At 42.0% G+C, this 20,267-nt stretch overlaps 1 protein-coding gene across 2 annotated transcripts in view; it reads right to left on the bottom strand.

Moving 5' to 3' along the window:
* Jak1 (Janus kinase 1) overlaps nt 1-18,741 on the bottom strand; it is a 111,394-nt gene extending 92,653 nt beyond the window's left edge. The window contains exon 1 of one of the 2 annotated variants that reach the window (XM_034503254.2): nt 18,508-18,741. The gene's annotated coding sequence lies outside the window, so the exon portion shown is untranslated. Of the gene's footprint in view, nt 1-18,247; nt 18,395-18,507 lie in introns of those variants that run through there. The other variant, XM_076934612.1, reaches the window with a different exon arrangement.
* Nucleotides 18,742-20,267: the final 1,526 nt, after the last annotated feature.

Raw genomic sequence — 20,267 nt, 5'->3', positions numbered from 1 at the left:
ATAGAAATATCACTCACAACAGCTTTAAGGTGGAAGAAACACAAACGTCTGTCTATAAACAAGCAGATGAACAATAAAAAGATACATATGCACAGCAGAGTATTATAAATTCTTAAAAATGAAGGAAGTTCTCATATGTAAAAATATGGTTTGAGAACATATTTCTCATTTAAATGAAATACACCGCTTACAGAATGGCTAATATGTACATCTGGTTTTATTTATATGAGGTGCAGAAAGGACCAAATGGGATGCTGAGGTTGGGGGAGGAAAATGTGCAGTTACTGTTTAGTTAGCAAGTACAAAGTTTCCATTTCCAAGGTAAGAGTTTTGAAGACCTCCTACACAACAGACACTTTTCAAAGATTAGCATGCCAATTTTTATGTTGTTTTTACCAGGGTTTCTTTTTAAAAAATTTCAAAGTACCAGCTCATGATATGATACACATTTATAAAGTTTGTCTGTCTAGAAACCTCTTGTGTCATGTTATTCTATTAACAAAACGATCATAGAGTCCTGTCTGACTCCGTATATGACACTCATGCCCAACCAACCACTGTCGACCTACAGGACCCAAAGAAACCAAAGCAAGAGTCCTCAGGCACTTCCGACCACTGAGGGCCAGAAACTAATCATTCTGGGGCAGCTCTCTACCAGGGCATTTTGAAGAAAATCTCACTGTGGCAGGAAATAAGGGAATGGGGAAAGATGTCACCAAGATCCCCAACAAGAAGGCCCTCACACTTGGAAGCCATAGGTCCAGCCCATCTTTTTAAGAGGCTCTGGCTTCACAAAATAAATACCAAAGAGAACAAAAAAGTAAAGCAGGCATCGAACTTCTAGAAAATCAGTTTCACTGAGCAACAGCTCCCTATACAAGAATTTTCTCGCCACAGCACCATTTTTAATCTTACCTGCCAAACAGTAATGCACAATTCCATAATTTAGGGAGCACAATTTCAAATTTAACATAATCTTTTTTTTCATTAGACAAAAACACCAATATATTATCTCAGAACAATACTTTGTTGCTAAAGGGAAAAAAAACTTCATCAGCATCAATGAATATCTAAATTCATACTTTATAGTTAAGAAATGTATCAGGAATAAAACATTTAAATAGAAACAACTAGAAATACCAATTTTTGCAAGTTACAGGGAATGTTCTAACAATGAAGTCACAGAACAACAGCAAAGCACACAGATAAGACCCTGCATCCATGTCTTTTAATAAAATGCTTTGCAATTTTCCAGCTCTTCAGCACACAGCTCCATTTATGGCGTATTCCTTAGATTTGATTTTCAATATACACCAAGTTTAATCTTATGAAACCCCAAAGCAACCAATAAAGGTTTACTGACTGTCTAGGATAACTGACTTTCATGTGAACCCAGAGACACACAGAAAGAGACAAATAAAAGAAAAAGGGTCCAGTGGGCCAGGCGCACTGGCTGTGACAGTGCGGAGGAGATCTCTGGAAGCTATCCTGCTATAAATTAATGTCAGCCACTTTCATATCTAGAATCTGAAAGGCTCAAAGCATCAAGCCCCACAAAAGTGCCTGAGGCAAAATACTACAAGTGAACTGCACACCCCAGAGTGTGGCTATAAACTTGTTATCACAAGTCTTTACAAAGATAAGTTAGCTTCCATTTCACTGAAACAGACCTGAGCAATCAAATAACACCAAAACTAGGAATGTGCCTGATACTGTACCCATGGCTAGTGAGGTCACAGATCTTAATGGAGGACCTACTACAGCCACTTTCCTAAACCAGTGTAAGGTCCTAACTGAAATTTAAGTTCTCATCCTTAGACCCAGAGGAAGCTCTCACCCCATCAAAGAAGCTTCTCCTTACTACAGATAGAGACCATTACAGAAAGCCATAATGAGTCAAAATGCAAAGAACAACTGGCCACGGGGTACCCAGCTCCAGCTGATACATTCACTACACAGGTGGCACATCTAAGGCTCAGGGAACATCCTGGAAGAGGGGCTGGGATGATTGTAAGAACCAGAGGGCCAGGAAGTCTGCTATATGAATGTGTCTTCTAGATACAACAGGAAAGTATACCCATAAAATCTCAACAGGATGGGATGGCTAAACAAGGCCAGAACAACGGCAGTATCAGCTGACATACCAACACAGATGAGGGAAATCTCACACAGCCCCATCTCTAAATGAAGAACTACAGGCAATTAAGAACAGTGGAGAGAGGGAGAGAGGTAGGGAGGGAAGGAGGGAGGGAGGGAAGGAAGGAGGGAGGGAGGGAAGGAGGGAGGGAGAGGGGGAAAGAGAGAGCGCAAGCACACACACACACACACACGTGTGTGTGTGTGTGTGTGTGTGTGTGTGTGTGTGTGTGTGTGTGTGTTTGTGTGTGTGCACAGAGTCTACAGCCCAAACTGGCTTTGAACTCATTATGTACTAGTGGTTGACTTTGAACTTGTTCTCCTACTTCCACCTCCGAAGTTCCAACCCAGTGCTTCATGCATGCTAGACAAGCACTTTACCAACTGAGCTACTAATAACCCAAGATCAATGTATGCTTTTAAAATCATGCATGTAACTAAAATTTGGGGGAAAAACTGAGATAATACCTCTAATAGTATCCTAATCAGAAATATATATGTATAAATAGAGGTATAAATGTTTATTCATGTAGTATAGGTCAGACAAGCAATATACAGAGCCTACAGTCCAGAATTAGGTTAGTAAACGCTGGCCTATCCATGCAATAAAAACTACACATCATACAGAGTTGTGAAAACAAAAGTTATGCCTGTGGGGTATGGGTAAGAAATCACTTAGCTATGTCTGTGGGGAAGGGATAAGAAATCAGTTATGCCTGTGAGGTATGGGTAAGAAGTCACTTAGCTATGTTTGTGGGGTAAAGGTAAGAAATCACTTAGTTATGCCTATGGGGTGGGGGTAAAAAATCACTTAGTCAAGACTGTGGGGTAGGGGTAAGAAATCACTCAGTTATGCCTGTGGGGTGGGGGTAAAAAATTCTTGATAAGAAAACCACATTAAAAAACAACTACACACCATGATCTCCTTGAAAACTTCTGGGGGTTCTGTTTTGTTTTTTGTTTTTTAACTCAGTGGGTGTGGTGGCAAATGCCTTTAATCACAGCACTGGGAGGCAGAGGCAGGCAGTTTTCTGCTAGTTCTAGGCCAGCCTGGTTTACAAAGTGAATTCCAGAACAGCCAGAGATATGTAATGAGATCTTGTCTCAAAAACAAAAACAGGAAAAAAAAATTTAAAACATACAGGTTCATAAACACAGAAAACAAAGACTAAATAATAAACACTAATACATTAACAAAACTGTTTACCTCTGAATGGCAGGTCTTCAGCATGCTATGCACACGTGTAGGTGCGGTCTCTCCTTGTACTTTGAGTCCTAGAGGTGAACTCAGCTCATCAGTTTCCATCATTGGAAACATGTATGTTCATATGTTAGGCTATCTCACTGGCCCAATGTTTACATTTTCTAAAAGGCAAATTTGCTATTCTTTACAGTTCAGCGGAATGGCAAATCCCAGTGATTGCCTAGAAAGAACCAACCATTGGGCTTTTGTCCTGACATCTCTGAAAGGATATTAATAATGACTACACAGTATTATAATTAAATCCTAACTACTTGTTAAACATGCACTGATTACATGAATGACCTAGAACTAATCCAAAATAACATTTTAAGAACAGTGTCATTTCAGTAGAGATCAAATATACCTATACCAGTGAAAATTGACTAAAATATGCATCTTTCTTTCTTGTACAATATAGGAAGGTTACAATTATTTTAAATGCACAGCCTGTAGCTTTTAAAGATTAAGCAAAAGGAAAGACTATCAAAAGGAAAGAGAAACAGTACCCAGATCCAAGTCTTAGTCAACACAATTCTGCCTCAGGGTTTCAGCCATAAATAACTTCACTGGGCAGTCTGCTCAGGCTGCACCCCACCTTGAGAATTTGCTGATGACAAAACTCTCTGCAAGGACAGGTAAGGGTAGATAAATGTTGACTCAAACATGGCCGGAAAGAAAAAATGACCAAAGGTGCAACTGAAGACAAGCGAGCCACTGGAGGCTCTCCAAAAAGACTTCAACAGCTTCAACATTACAGGCCTGACTCCACAGAGAGGTATGTTGTCCCTAAACCAGTATACATGGGAGAACATGGAGTTTGGGATCAGAAGTATAAAATTATTTCACCTCCTAAACCCAAATTTCCTTAGGTCTAAAGTAAAATGAAACCAAATCACATATCAGTCAGGAGCTTTCAAACCTCAGGAGAAATGGGGTATGGTGTACAGGTACATGTGCATATGTGTACATGGAACCCAAAGGTCAAATTTGAAGTGTCCACTTTAGTGGTAGTGAAGCATATGTGTGTTAAGACAAGGTCTCTCAATGGAACCTGAGGCTTGCCTGCTAGGTTAGGCTGTCTGGCCAGTGAGCCTCAGGGATCCATCCTCCTGTGTACTTCCCCAGCACTGGATCACAAAGCACATTCTAGCAGGCCAAGTTTTTTCCGTGGATGCTGAGATTAGTCCCATGCTCCCAAAGCAAGCACTTTGTCAACTGGGCCATCTCCCCAGCACATCACCCCTTCCTTATTGTTACTGTTTCCTGCACCGGGTAACTGTTGCTTGTATATACTAGGAAAGACCCACAACAAAAGGACTTTTTTAAAGACTTTATTTTTCTGAGTGTTTGCCTGAACATATGTATGTATACTACCTGTGTGCATGGTGCCCACAGAGGTCAGAAGAAGGGCCAGATCCCTTAGAACTGAAGCTATACACAGTTATGAGTTTCCATGTAGATTCTGGGAACTGAACCTGGGTCCTCTGCAAGAATAACCAGTTTTCTTAAGCACTGAGTCTTCCCTCTAGCCCACTGAACAAGGCTTCTTAAAAGTTCTTCCATGTATGACTCCTCTCACACAGAAATTTACATAATCTGGTACATATAGGGATATAAATCAGATACATAAATCAAACACTGACTAATAATAAAACATAAAGAATTTTTTTTCCTTTTGAGACAGGTCTCACTATGTAGTCCTGGCTATCCTGGAAGACACTATGTAGACCAGGGTGGCCTTAAATTCACAAAGATCTGCGTGTTTCTACCTCCCAAGTGCTGGAATTAAAGGCCAGCACGCCCAGAAAGAAAATTTAAAAATAACTCCTTAATACACATTTATCATTTACTAAAGATCAAAGCAATTTTTTGCTTGGTTATTTTTTATCAATAATTAAGTCCTGGCTGAACATCTGATACCGTAGGACACAGTATCTTCAATGTTTTTCAAAGTTGATCAATATTTTGAATTTTTCAATCATCAGTGCTGAGACTGCCATTTCACATAAACACATAGTACAAAGAAGCTTAAACAGCTTAAATATTATATAATAGGTAACTGTATCCAGCAAAATATCTACCCCAAATAAACAGATACTTAAAATGACTTTTATGAAGACTATATTGCAATAGAACTTTTAAAATGTTTTTTAGAAAGAGTATGTATAGCCTGCAACAAAAATTACATAATACATACTTATATTCATTAGTGACAAAACTTGAGATAGAATTTTTATTGTAATAGTACTTATATAAACTTTTTTCATTTATTCTAACAATATCATCAATATGCAAGTAAATGTCAACATTTAAGGGAACATTTTTTATTAAAGATTTAGTCATTATTAGAATGTTTAAATCAGCTAAAAATGAAAAAAAATCTAATCATTCCTAGATGTAACCTGGGATTCGTTTGGGCTCAACACCACCAGTTCTTCAGACTGTGCACCCAAGACAGCTCCCCAAAACCAAAACTTCCACCACTCCTCTTTTATAGGACCCCATTGTTATTAATATCCAAACTAACAGACAAGGCCTAAAGAATCCTAACATCTCTTAAATCACCTCAAGTCTTCTGCCCATAAACTATCTCAGCTTCAGTGCTAAAGAAATGACTCAGCAGTTAAGAGTGCTTGCTGCTTTTCTAGAAGACACAGCGCTCACAACAGCCATCTGTAACTCCAACTCCAAGGGTCCAACATCCTCTTCTCAGTGCATAGCCCAAATACATATATACACATAATTAAAATTTCTTTAAGTCTCATCCTTTTTGGAACTACTTCGATAAACAAATTTAATAAATTTTAAAAATAATTTTAAAAATAATAATAATTTAATAAATTAAAATGTTATGAACCGCAAGTATCAATCAACGACAAATGAAGCATGATGTAACACACAGCTATAATCCCAGCACTTGGGATGCTAAGGCAGTAGAATCACAAGTTCAAGGCCAACTTGGGTCAAATAACAGCAACAACCTACTAAAGCCCTGACCCATGTAAGTCCTGGCCAGTCACTTCCTTGCCACCCTTTTTCCTCTCTACTGTCAAAACAGAAAATGAACCATTTCCTGCGGCACTTTGATGCCTTCCTATTCTTACATCATGTGTGCTAGTAACTTTAAATGTACTTATTAAACAGTTCCTATGAACTCAGAACTAAATGTGCTTGGGTTGGCTGTCTTCATGATCTTCTAAAACCATCAGAGCTCTAGCTCTAACCTGAGGAAAGTAGCCAAAAAGGAAGTAGTTCAACAGCCTTCCCTGCCTCTCGTGAATGTCTGGCAGAGGCTCTTTAAATGTCTCTTTTTCACCCAGCAGAAGCCTTATTTCCATCTGAGTGACAATTCTGCAGGAATAGCTCTCCTTTGGTGTTGCCTGACTCCTATTCCATTGGTTTCTGGTTTTTGCTATTTCTCCAGTTGAAAGATACCAGAGCTGGTGAGATAGTTCAGGTGGTAAAATATTTGTTGTACAAGAAAGAGAACCTAAGCTCATCCTTAGGGAGCATGGAGCTACATGTGTGTAATGTCTGGGAGGTGAGGCCTGTCAGCCTAGCCTGCCAGTGAGACCATGTTTCTAATAAAAAAAATTAATTAATTAAAAAAAAAAAAAAGCTAATGGCCCTTGAAGACACCTAAACATTAACTTCCAGCCTGCCTCACACACACACACACACACACACACAAACACACACATACATTCTTGCAGTCTTTAGCTTAAAAGACACCATTGCTTTTAATAAACATCCCTCAGTGGTTGTCAGAAAGTTGGAAAACATTTTGTCCCAGCATGCATTCCTGTATTTTCCTGGTGAAGTTTCCAAGCCAACACACAAAAGACCAAGTTAACATACAACATACTAGATCTCTCTGCTCTGTCAAAACTGAAAAATGAGCCACAGCCAGAAAACCAGGAGTAATTCTGTCATCTCAAAGGCCAGTACAGCATAAGCTAGAAGGATATGCAGAACCTCAAGGGAGGTAACTCAAAAACTGACAGGCCTTTACATGTTTAAAACAAATAGAAATACAGATTTCAGTGTCCACATACAATGTGAAACACTGGACCTTCACACAGGCTGGTTTATATGCTGCCCTACTGTCTGCTGGAATGCCACAAAGACAGAAACCAGCAGTCATAGCTCATACTGTGTGGCCTCTAGAGCTGAGGAAGACATTATTAAGAAAAGCAGAGAAATAGTCTACTAGTATGACAATGGGTCAGAAAGAGCTGGCATCAGTTTTGGTGAACTTAAATGTGAGGTGTCAACAAGTCACCAGGCCAGGAGATCTAGCATGGTGCAGAACGATTATCGTGAATGGGAGTCAGGTGCTGCTTCTGCACCTCCCCACTCCCCTTCAGTTTAGCTTCCTCCAGATCTCTGCAAGGCCAGACCTCTCATACTCACCTTCTAGGTCCTAGACCAAAGGTCACCACTTCCTCTGAGATGTGGCCCATTTCCCACTCCTACACATTCTGTATTTCCTCACTAATATGCTCTACTCTGCTTTCCAACATGAAGCCACACTGAAACTATTGACAAGACTAACGGCTAAGTATGTTTGCTCCTTCACGGCAGGGACTTAACCTCCGCCTCTCCCAACCCCCAGCCCTTCACACAAGCGCTTACACCTCTTGTCTCCAATGACTTGAACAGAGTCATTGGAGAAATTGTTCAACCAGTGTTGGGGAAAGTGAAGAGCAGAGAGGAAAAGAAAGAAAAATAACTGGCAAAAACGGAACATCTACATGGTTTACAAAACACATGAGCCTTGAGGAGAACCTCACTGGGGAGAGGAAGCATTCAGAAGAGGGAAACATGTCTACCCTAAAAGAGCACAGACACAAGAGAAGAGGACTCACTGTGCCACAGATACCAGAAGACAGGAGGCTGTGGGCAGCTGTCAACAAGGAGCTTTTACATAAGAAGGGCAGAAAAAAAGGTGTCGATACATGGTGGCAGAGAGGTGGTTGGTGATCTCAAGGGAGCAATCTGGAGTACGAAGATAGCAATCTGTTTGCAAAGGGTTAAACCATGAGTGGGTGGAAGGAAATGAAAGATTTCAAGACATTTGGCAGCAGACTGAGGAAGTGGAGAAAGGAGGCCCCGCCCCCCGGAGCAATAGTAAAGGGGGATCCTAAATTCTTTTTCTTTTTTCAAGTCCGAGTTTAGAATCTTCAACTTCCTTTGTTACCATTCTAGAAAATCCAAAGTAATACGGACCAGAATGCCCTGACTGATCAGGCGCTCCCTAGCTGACAACGGAGCTTCTTTTTCCTCTCTGTATATAGTATAGGATATCCGTCCGACCTCGGGGGCTTGACATATGCTGTTTCTTCTAGCAGAAGTCTTTATGTGCGCCTGCATGTGTGTGTACATGTCCATCAGTGTGCATGGTGGCCAGAAGCTGACATCTGATGTCTTCTCCACTCAGTTTCAACTTTGGTTTTCTTGTTTTAAACACACACACACACACACACACGCACGCACGCACGCACGCACGCACGCACACGCACACTCACACGCGCACACATACAACACAATACATATGGAAGTCAGTGGATACCTTACAGGAGTCGGTTCTCTCCTACTACCATGTAGATTCTGGGTATCAAACTCAGGTTCTCAGGCAACAAGTCCCTTTACACACTTAACCATCTTCACAGAAAACTTTCAGATCTTAGTGTACAAGAAACTCACTACCCAGATCCCACTTCCTTCTTCCAGCTCCATCTCTGTCTTAGAGCCAACTATACATCTCTTCTGACACTTAGCATAAACAAACATCACAAATACTTGTGTAACTGCTTAATTGCTGAAACCTAAAAGATTAAGTCAGGACAACTTTGTTTTCACATATCATGATCTATCTATATAAAAACCTAAGAGCATTTCTATAGTGGCCAGCTAGTGCATCCGAAATGGCCTACTTCCTAAAGCCACATCAAGAGGACTTAACCATCCTATGTTCAGGCCAGTTGAACTTTTGACCCCTCCCTTCTAGGTCTAAGCACCCTGAATAGGTCTCTGTAAACAAGCAGTAGACAAGCTGTGTATGTAGAAGTGCCATCAGACAGCAGTTGAGTTTCCCAATGATGTAACACAAGCACAGTGGTCAGCAAGACAGTCAGAATTTTAGAGTGGCTCCAGCTGGACAAAATCAAGCAATATACAAATTTAGGCAATGCAAATGCTACTTTCTTTAGCCTAAGTTATACAAATTAATCCCAAAAGTCCTAAAAAATATTCTAAGTGTGGCAAAAAAAATTATCTTTATAATGCAAATTGCATCTGCCAGTCTTCCTGGGTGGGGCCGAAAATCAGCTTTCCACAGGAAAGATACACATTTAGTAGGCTCACTCTCTTGCATGTTCTCTCTCTCTCTCTCTCTCTCTCTCTCTCTCTCTCTCTCTGTGTGTGTGTGTGTGGTGTGTGTGTGTGTCAGACATACCACCAGCACAAACTCTAAAGACATCATTTGACAAACAGGTCTGCCTGTGCCTCTCTGCCAGCAACCTACCAACACAAAAGATTATTTTAAATTCTACTAATTTAAAAAAATGCTATAAATTATAATCCCTCCATGGTCAGAGAAAATTATATTAAGAAACAAGCCCACAGATATAATCATAGTTAATTGGTGAACTGTCAGTTCTAATAGCCTTAAGCCCTTTACAATGTTATTAAGAACAAATGATAGTTGCGTTCATTACAAATTAGTCTTATTTCTACTTTGTGTAGTCAGATCAGCCTCTGGTTATCCAACATACCTGAAAACGCTACATCTAAGTTTACTCTTTAAATCTCTCCAGGCAGTCTTTCCACAGGTTCAGGTGGCCACTCTTTTGCCCACTGCCCTCCAGACTTAGGGTTTTGTTTCTCAATCTTAAATGAGAAGACAAGAAAGGACTCAGCTACATGTACTTTGCTGTCAATGCGCATGGATAAGAATAGGGCTGGAGAGCTGGATCAGCAACTAAAAGCACTGGCTGCTCCTCAGAGGACCTGGGTTCGATTCTTAGTGCTAACAGGATGACTCACAACAGCACACAACAGGATCTGACTTTTGCAGGCTCCTGCACGCATACAATGCACATAAATTCATTAAGCAAAACACATATAACATAGATAGTAATAAATAAATCTTCTTTAAAAAACGGTATCAAGACTGCTGTTCCAACCACATGTTCTTTTATCCTTTTCTTTCCCTCACCAAGGAGAGGGAGGGAGGTTGTTTTTGTTTGGTTGCTTGCTGTTTTGAGACAGTCTCAGGCAGTCTGGGCCTGCTCAAACTCTCTGTAGCTGAGAATGACCTTGACCTCTTCTTTCCTGCCTCCATCTGCCAAGGGCTATGGTTACAGGTGTACACTACTATGCCCAGCTTATCATTTTTATGAATACTTAAATTCAATAAACTTGTCCAACAAGAATATCACTAAGAATGAAATACACTTGAAATATACATGTATCTATATGTGCACACACACATTTTAGGAGACAAGACTGTATAACTTTCTGTTTTGGTAGCTCTTCCTTTAATAAAGTATGATAGATAACATGGAGCAGACCCTGTAAAAAGGGAAACAACAAATTAAAGTTCCTTTAAATCCCTGTCATTCTTTAGGCAGCAAAGCTCCCTGGAGTATTACTCTTTTATAAAATGTTTAATTTTGACATCACTTTATAAACAGGTCTGCTGTGTCTCTTGGCCAGCAGCCCACCAATGGCTACACACATGAACTCAACAAAAGCTAAACAGCACCTTTACGTTGGTCTTTCAAGACGCCCGGTACAGTCCTCCCAAATTATATCTTAGACAGCTCCTACAGAAGTTACATAAAAGCACCTTTCTAATTTTTCATTTAAAAAGTAAAACAATTTATCTTGCATGCTGTCTCCATTTAACATTCTGCATCAAGGGAAACTACCTTGGTTAAGCACCAACACTTTTTTTTATTATTATTATGTTTTATCCACTGTTTACAGAAATCTTTAAAAAATATAGTATGTCAGATACTCTTTGTTTAGCATCTTCTGGGGACATGTCACATCATCTTTAAACATTATGAGTATAGCTTGAGCTTTTTAAAAATTGATCCAAAGCATATATTCCAATCATTTTAAAAAGTTAAATAAAACAATCAGAAGAGTTTTACCTCAAGTCTTTACCTAAAACACCATTCAAAAATGTTTAGTAGTTCCTCAATCCTCAAACAGTCGTAGAGGTTGAAACTGTCTCTACCCCACTGTATAGATAAGCAACAGTGATAACTTGTTGGGTTACAGAGATGGCTCACTAGTTGACAGCACTTCCAGCAGACCAGAGTTCAGCTGCCAGCACCCACAGCAGGTAGTTCAAACTCCCTGTAACTCCAGTTCCAGGGAATCCTCTTTAGTCCTTTGGACACCTGTTCAGTGTCATGGGTTCACACAGATATGCACACCCACATCAATAAAAAATAAAGCTTTACAGAAACAAAGAAAGGAAGAAGAGCAAGGCTAAAATGCAATCAACAGATCTATTTTTCTACTGGAGTTTAATACACTGCCCGTCAGTCTCCTTCAGCTTGGGTTCTAGGCAAGAGGGTCTTCCATAACAGTTGTTCTCAACCCATTCCCTCAGTAGAGAAGGGATCCCTCACTGGATTTCCATTCTAAGGAAACACTTCTTTGAATCTGTCCTGGAGAAAACAGCGAGCAGCTTCTCCCCCCTACTTACACAGCAGCCGGCCCCTAAACAACTCTTCAGCTGCAGCCCTGAACTTCCTTCACTTCACTCATGTTACACAACACACGTTCTTCGGGATGCCTTCTTTTACTAGCACCAGCTGCCACACAGTAGGGTCATAGTGACAACTTCAAATTGCGACCTACGCTGTTCACCCTAGGTCTCCTCCAGTGTCCCAGACTGTTTACTCTGGTTGTGGTCTCACTTTGCTTTATCCTGCACTTCCCAATCACCAAGATGAAAAATTAGCCCTGGGCCTCCAAGGATGTGCCTCCTTGCACATATTCCCTAACTCCATCTCTCAGGTAATCATGTATTTAATTGTTGATTGACTTAAAAACCAGTTACATCATCATCAGAGAACTTGATAACTTTAAACACAACTTCAGATGGGTTTTGCTGCACTTTAGGGAAAGCTTATATGGACTTCTTGCCACCTAGTTTGACTCTAGGCATTTCCTGTTTCCTGGCAGAGTCAAGAACTGATACACGATGGCTAAATAAAGCATTCTGGGTGCTGGGTGAAGGAAAGGGTGGCGTGACCCAAGGTAGAAGCTGACCCTGTACAGAATTCAAAGTGCCTCACAGCTCTTCCATCTGCTCATTTCACCCAGAAACCTCAAATGCTCTCATCTTCCCTGCTCATTCACTGGCCAGAGGCCACAGTCCCTGACCTCTTCCTGTTCACAGACTCAAGACTCCGCTTCAAGCTCTCTCCAAACTGCCTCAGCTCCTCTTGCTCTCTCCTGAGGAGTCAAGGCTCTAATCAGCACATACAAACAAGTCTCCCTCTTATGTTTTGCACATGCCCACCTCTGCTTCATGCCTTTGATCATTCTGTATGTCTTCTCAGCATCCCATCCTACCTTCAGAACAAGGGAACTCAAACAAAGCCTCTTCAAAACCACCGGATGCCAGGTGCAGTGGTGTGTGCCCTGTAGACCAGCTATTTGGAGGCTAAGACAAGAGTATTCCTTGAGCCCAGGAGCAAGAGCCCACTCCCATCTTTCTGTGTGGGAAGTACACATATTTTCATATAAGTAGGGGTATGTATCCATGTGTATCATAAAGTCAATCTCAGGTATTCCTTAGGAGCCACCCACCTTGTATTTTACGGTAGTGTCTCAAAATAAATTCTATTCAAAAAGAATTCTGAGTCAAGAGTGGTGGAATATACCTTTAATCCCAGCACTTAACCCCAGGAGACAGATCTCTGTGAGTTCAAGGGCACCCAGGGCTACATAGAGACCCTATCTCAAGAAGAAAGAAGAAGAAAGACAGACAGACAGACAGACAGACAGACAGGCAGGACTTCTTACTCAGACCTGGAGCTCATCTATTTGGTTACCTTAGCTGGTCAGCAAGCTCCTCTCCAGCACTGGGATTACAAGCATATACCATTGCATCCAGTCTTGTATGAGCACTGGGGATCAGACGCAGGTCCTCGTGCTTGAACTGCAAACACTCAACCCACTCAGTCACCTATCAAGTCCACACCATCTCTTTTTAAAAAGGATTTGGAAAAGGCTCTGAGCAGGTCTAGCTCTCCTGAGAGGCCCCAATAGTCTGCCTTTTCACCTCTGCTGCCGCACCTTTAGAACTGTAAAAAGCTATGTATAGCAAGTTTATCTCCATATGAGCTGTGCTTAATCATCTGCCAAGCACTTAGCAGGCACCAAAAGATGTCTGTGTATAAAAAAAGAATGAATTGATTTGTAATGTATTAAAAAAAAAAAAAAAAAAAAAAACTAAAGCTATCCCCTAATCTTCAGATTACAAAGGAGTACTCTGAAAATTTGTAGGAACATTCTGCAACAACATGAGATTTACTTATTCTACATGCATAACCACACCACCAAACCTGGGAACACACTCAAAGTTTTTCTACCCATCTGCACACTTTATGGGGGCAGGAATTCCTGTGAATTTTACTGCATTTATTCACTCTCTGTGCCTATTATTAGTAAGAGGTCAATAAATACTTACTGATTAATAAATGAATAAACAAAATGTCATGTGTGTGCATGTTAAATAAATCAATTATGTAGATTTAAAATATCTCAACAAGTGTCAGTTTTCTTCTGACCAGAGTACACTTAAAAGAATTTTCCTGTTAGCTCCTATCTCTAATCCCAACACTTGGGAGGCTTAAAGCAAGAGGCCACATGGTGAGTTCCAGACCACCCTGGGCTAGAAGAAGACCCAGTCTCAAAACAACAATTAATGTTTCTTCCTTTTGTTACTAATGCATATCTTGGCTTGGGATGAAGGGATCTACTCCGAGCACTAAAGAATGATGTGCTCTGACCAGCTGTGAAGAACCACACATCATAAAACAAAGAAGAAGCATCACAAAAGGGAACTTAAGGTTTTATCCTTTCCGACTGCCTCTAATGGCTAAAAGTGTGAGAGTACAAGAGCAAGAGCATTCACAGGAATTCTTCTCCTACCCCTGAAGCCCCAAGCATTTCAACAAGGCAGCTGTTTCAAAGCATGTTACCAGAAAGTTTTTGAGACCGGAAGCTACAGTGGCATACCTCTCTGAGGACAAGAAGAGTAAAGCAGAGGAAGTAACAATCTAGGCTAAAGTAACAAACAAGGCTAAAGACAAAGCTTGGCACTTGGCACAAAATACATTAGCACCAATGTCAATACCCTTGTACCTTGCATTACATAGGAAAAAAAAAAATCTCTCACTACTTCTCCCAGAAGCTGATGCCAAACTCCTGAATCCCAGTGCTCCCCCTACTCTACCCTCCCAAGTACTTGGACGACAGATATGTACCACACACCTAGCATGGTCCGAATTCTTATAAAAGGGGCATAAACAGAATCAAGCGGCACTGCCCTCAGCCACTCGGGTACCAACAGCTCTGCTCCCTTCTGTGGTAAGCCTTCTTCCAATTTTAACCATGCTTAAAGGAAACACGTTAAGATTAACTGCCTTTAAATGGGAAAGGCAATAAATATAGAGCATAGAGGGTTTTGTTTTCTCCTCTACTTACTACTTTCTTACATTTTCCAATTTTTCTACAGTGAGTTTCTTCCTTGTCGTGTGAAAATAAGCTTTGTGTTTAAAATAAAGGGGGGAACTACAAAAAAAATTCTACCCATAGAACTAAGCATACTAAATAAATCCCTTACTCCCCACACCACACACACACACACACACTCAATAACATTAACCTTCCCTGCTGCTCAGCAGGTGAACTTAGCCTCTTCTTCCCTGGCTTCCACTGTGTCTAACAATTCATTCATGAAGTTTCTTCACTGCAGCTCTAGTTTTTATGTCCTTGGGTTTTCACTCATTACGCTTGCATTACTTGCCTGGCTTCTCCACAAAGACTGCAGAATAACTAACCTAGGTGCTTTTGTTTCTTTCTAGAACAGGAAAGGCGGTGCCAGGAGTGAAATAACTTGCCACAACGTGAGCCCTGATACCTCTTTTCTCACTTGGTACCCCTAAGCATGATCTCTCCACTTGAGCACTATTGGCATTTGAGCCAGGTCATACTTGGTTACAGGAAGAGCTGTCCTGTGGATTACTGTTTAGTAGTACAGCTAGCCTCTACCCACCAGATACCACCTTCCCCAACAAGGTGTACCTTCCAAAGCTCCTCAGAAAATATCAATGCCCCCCCCCCCAGTATGAAATTTTACCAAGCTATTAACCACTAGCCTGAAAGATTCATCAAGATTGCCTCAAGCGCCTCTCTTCTATGGCAAGGCTCCATGTGCCATTAAGCCGCAGTACATTAGAGAACATCAGAAGTTGCTTGCTCAGCTAGATTCTGCTTAAATAACCCATTCCCTGTCCGCCTGAAATTTCCTATGTAATTGTTTTTTAAATGATTTATTTGTATTTTGTGTGCACTGATGTTTTGCCTGCTTGAATGTCTGTGTGAGGAAATGGAGTTACAGACAGGTGTGACCACCATGTGGGTGTTAGGAATTGAATCCAGGTCCTTTAGAAGAGTTGCCAGTGCTATTAACTACTGAACCACTTCTCCAAGCCTTGTGAAAATTATTTTTTTTTTAATTCTTTGTACGAATATGTACATCTCAGACAATAAATCTAGCAGCATATCACCATCTCACTAAATTATACTAAGAATATACAGAATATGTGTCCTCAGTGAGGAAAAAGCAAGCACAGAAAACAGAGATCCTGCCTGGCCTTTGCTAAGCTGTAAATTGTGTTTGATTAATACAATTATTTATAGTGTTCTCTGTATAAGAACAAGTTTAAAATCTACATATATTCTAAGTAGTTGCTTCATTTGTATTTCTCTCCAAATATATGTGTTACTTCAAGTTATTCAGAAGAAACAGAATGATGTCTTTTGGACAGCATTAAAATCTGTAACTGGTAATGTGCTGCTGAGATCGGTTGGTCTTCTTTGGAATCACTACTGTTCATAATATCAAACCTCTTTAAACTGGCAGACCCCACAGTTCTCTTGAAAAGCCTTGAGGTTAAGTTCCCTTGTGTAATTTAAGGCAAGCACATTCCCATAAAAGCAACCCTATCCTCAAAACTCCCTATTTTTCACCAGCTTTTTATAGCAGGTGCCTGAATTAAAGTATTTTTACAGCCTAACTCCTCCTAGCACCTTAAATCTGTAAATGGTGGATACCAAGTGGCCAGAAAGATAATGATCTTCCGGGTACAACAAACTGATACTAACACCTGCCTAAATTACAACAAAATGGAGTATGGTTATATGTTAGGAAATATATTAGCTATTGTACCAATATCTAATTCGCTTTCTAACATCGTTTCCCAAAGTCAGTAAATTATGAAATGAGACTGAAACAGAACTAGCTGTATTCAACGTAAAGAATAACAGAGAAATCTGAGCAACACCCACACCCAAAAAAAGTACAGCAGTGTAGACAAACTGAAATACAGTCCAAGTGACTAGTTAATATGATACATAGAATTAAGTTATTATTACTATTTGTTATGTTCATACTCCCTCTAGTATGACCTATCTGTTTCTTTCTACATGATCTAGATCCATATAGAAGAGGCATTTATTCCATTTTATAAAGCATGTTATACCAGAACTGTGTGTAATGCTGGCTGGCAGTCTCCATTAACCTTCACCACGAAGCACAAAAGAACAAACTGATCCTTCATTTAAAAAAAAAAAAAAAAAAAAATGTCCCCTGGATGTTGGAAAACTGAAGCCAGGAATGAAATGACCTTTCACACAGGGCTCTAAAACTAATTTTTTACCTGGTAGCCCCACATGATCTCTCAACTTGAGCACTACTGACTGACATTTTGAACCTGATCATACATAGTTGCTTCACAGAGCCTCAAATTCCAGTACTTGAAAAACATCAGAGTCCCCACAATCAAAAGCAATAGGCGACACAAAATGTGGGGATTTTTGGAAAGGGAAGAACAAAAATTTAATCAATGCAAAATGTTCATTTTTTTAAAAAAAAAAAGTTTTTTACACCACACATTACTCAAATATTTTCTTTTAAACGGGGAGGGCAACACCCAAAGACTAGATAATTGTATCTAATTGTCTCAGCATTCTACTTATTTAACAATCCAAGTTTTATGCCTTCTTCCCTGAAAGAAGAATGGTAATTTTATACTACTGTAAATACCTGGGACTGAGCTCTGTGACTGGGGAGGAATTTTAATAGCATGGATACTGATGTATCCAAGCAGAGACAGAAGACAGTTCATAGCCATGAATTAAGACTATCAATTAGGGCACGGTCCTTGTCCCCCAGAAACCACAGAGAATACATCTCCGAAGGGGGCACACAAGCACCTGAAGATAACCACACCTCTCTGATCTAGTCCCCTTAAAGAACTCCCTTCGTAAACACGCATCCCAAGAGCCCGGGACTGTCTCCAGAGGGGTGCCTACTGTTTCTGAGGTGACCGGGGCGGTCGCGCAGAAGCGGAGCTAGGAGTTGGGGAGCCACAGGCACTAGTCCCAGTTTCGATGAATCGGGTCCCTTCGGGTAGGACCTACAGTCGCCTCTCCCCAATCCCTTCACCCATGGCCCTCCATCACGCTACGTCCCGGCAAGCTGCGGTTCGGAGTTCCCGGGCGCGCCCCACGCAGTCCCAAACCCCAGAAAGTCCTCCCGCAAGAGCTGACCAGGGGTAGACGCAGGCCACAACCCTCGGCGAGTCCTGCGGTCGAGCTGTTGCGGCGCCAGAGGCCGTCGGCGCGCAGGCCGCGGGGCCATAAACAGGATGTCGGTGGCGCGGGCTAGCACAGCGGCCCTCCCCTCACCTCCCGGCAGCCCCGCCGCCTGGAAATCCCCGCCCCGGCCGCCCTGGCCGCCCCGCTCCGCGTCCCTCTCACGGTCCCCGAGCTGGCCACGGCGGTCTCCACCTCCCCACCGTGACACTCACCACTTCCGTGTGCGCCGGGCCGCGCGGCTCCTTGGCGCAGGGTCCGTCTGGGTCAGGCGTCTGGCTGGCAACTCGGCCAGCCGTGCGGGGCCCGGCGTGGACACCCGCGGCTAAGGAAAGGCACCAAGGGGACGAGCAAGGCTGGACGCGGACCCCGCGGCGCGTCAGCAGCTGCCGGCTACTCCGGGGCTGCGGCGGCCTGCGCTCCAGGACGCACCGGCGCCCCGCCCCTCCACCTCAGGGCCCGCCCCCGACGGGCCCGCCCCTATTTGACTACACCCCCTTGTCTGGCCCACCTCCCGTGACGTCAGAAGCTGCTCCCACAGTGGGGCAGAGCCAAGACCGAAGCCTGAGGACCCTGGAGTCTCCGCCTGCCCGCCACGCCCCCATCCGGGCTCGCTCTCCCGCAAGAGTCCCAGCTTGTTTCCTCTTACCAACTAGCTTGTAAGAATTAAACTCAAACTGGACATACTGGCAGACTTCTTTAATTCCAACACTCCTGGAGGCAGAGGCAGGTGGATCTCTGTGAGATGCCCTGTTTCCACCCCCCTCACCCGACCCCCAAAAGAAAAGAAGAAAAGAAAAAGAAAGAAGACCTGAACTCACGCAGGGAGTAAGAATTTGCCCGCTGGAGCGACCTGTGCCCTTGGAGGCATTATCCCTGCCCTGTGTGTTTACCTCTGCCCTATCCCAGCCACTCCAGAAGAGGGGTCCGGAAAGACTTGCCTAGCAAGAACGAAAGTCACTTTGCCAGTTGCTACGATAAAATATTTGACAAAAGCAATTTAAGAAAGAAAAGGTTTATTACCCCGTACAGTTGGAGAGAATACAGATCATCATGATGAGAAGTCGTGATGACCCAAACTTGAGATGGAAAGTCACACTGCACGCATGCTCAGAAAGAAGAGAGGATGGATGCCTATGTTAGCTTTCTCCTGAATATTAAATCTGGGACCACAGTCCTGGAATGGTTCTGCCCACAGATAAAGTGGATCTTATCTCCATTACCCTAATCTAGATAGTCCTCAAGGGCACAGCCAAGGGGATAGATAGACTGATCTACAGAATCCCTCACAGGATTGTGCAAAGCAAGCCTTCTAGGAGATCCTAACCTAGGTAATTCTCAAGGGCACAGCCAAGGATTAACCTAATATATACAATCCCTCACAGGTATAGCTGTTCTCCTAGGTGATTCTAATTGTCAAATTGACAATACTAACCATTTAAGGACTTAACCAGAAACGAAACCTCCGGCTTCCACGAGTTTCTTCAGGTCCAGCCTCTGTTCTGTGTAAGAGCTTCCTGTAAAGGAGCAGGGGAGACAAACTATGGAAAAGAGTAACAAGAATTAACATCTATCGATACCAAATCTGTGTCCAGTGCTTTTGATTTTTCATTAAGCATCATCTTTCATAGTAGGTTTGTTTAGTCTTATTCCACCCAAAACCAAAAAACCCTGTGGCTCTCAAGTGTCTTCTTCGATTCTGGCTTCTTAAACTTGTGGAGTATTCACCAGAGAAGACTGATCAGACATGAGTTTAAGCCTACAGAAAGACTTTCTTAGCTGACCAGCAACTACACTGGGTGTTCAGGATCCAAGTGTAGGCCCGAGCCTTTCTCAAGGTGAGCTTTTAAGCACAAAAACCATGTCTTGGGTTGACATACTTCAAGTAACAAGAACAGTTAGCCAGAAGCAGAACTACAAATGCCAAAAAGTAAGGTTTGTATACTCAGAGACTTTCCCCAGAACTCTGGCCTTT

This window comes from Arvicanthis niloticus, chromosome 5 (genome assembly GCF_011762505.2).
Source record: "Arvicanthis niloticus isolate mArvNil1 chromosome 5, mArvNil1.pat.X, whole genome shotgun sequence".
In the NCBI taxonomy this organism is placed as follows: domain Eukaryota; kingdom Metazoa; phylum Chordata; class Mammalia; order Rodentia; family Muridae; genus Arvicanthis; species Arvicanthis niloticus.
The sequence above is the reverse complement of the archived record's forward strand: the minus strand, read 5'-3'. Positions and strand labels throughout refer to the sequence as shown.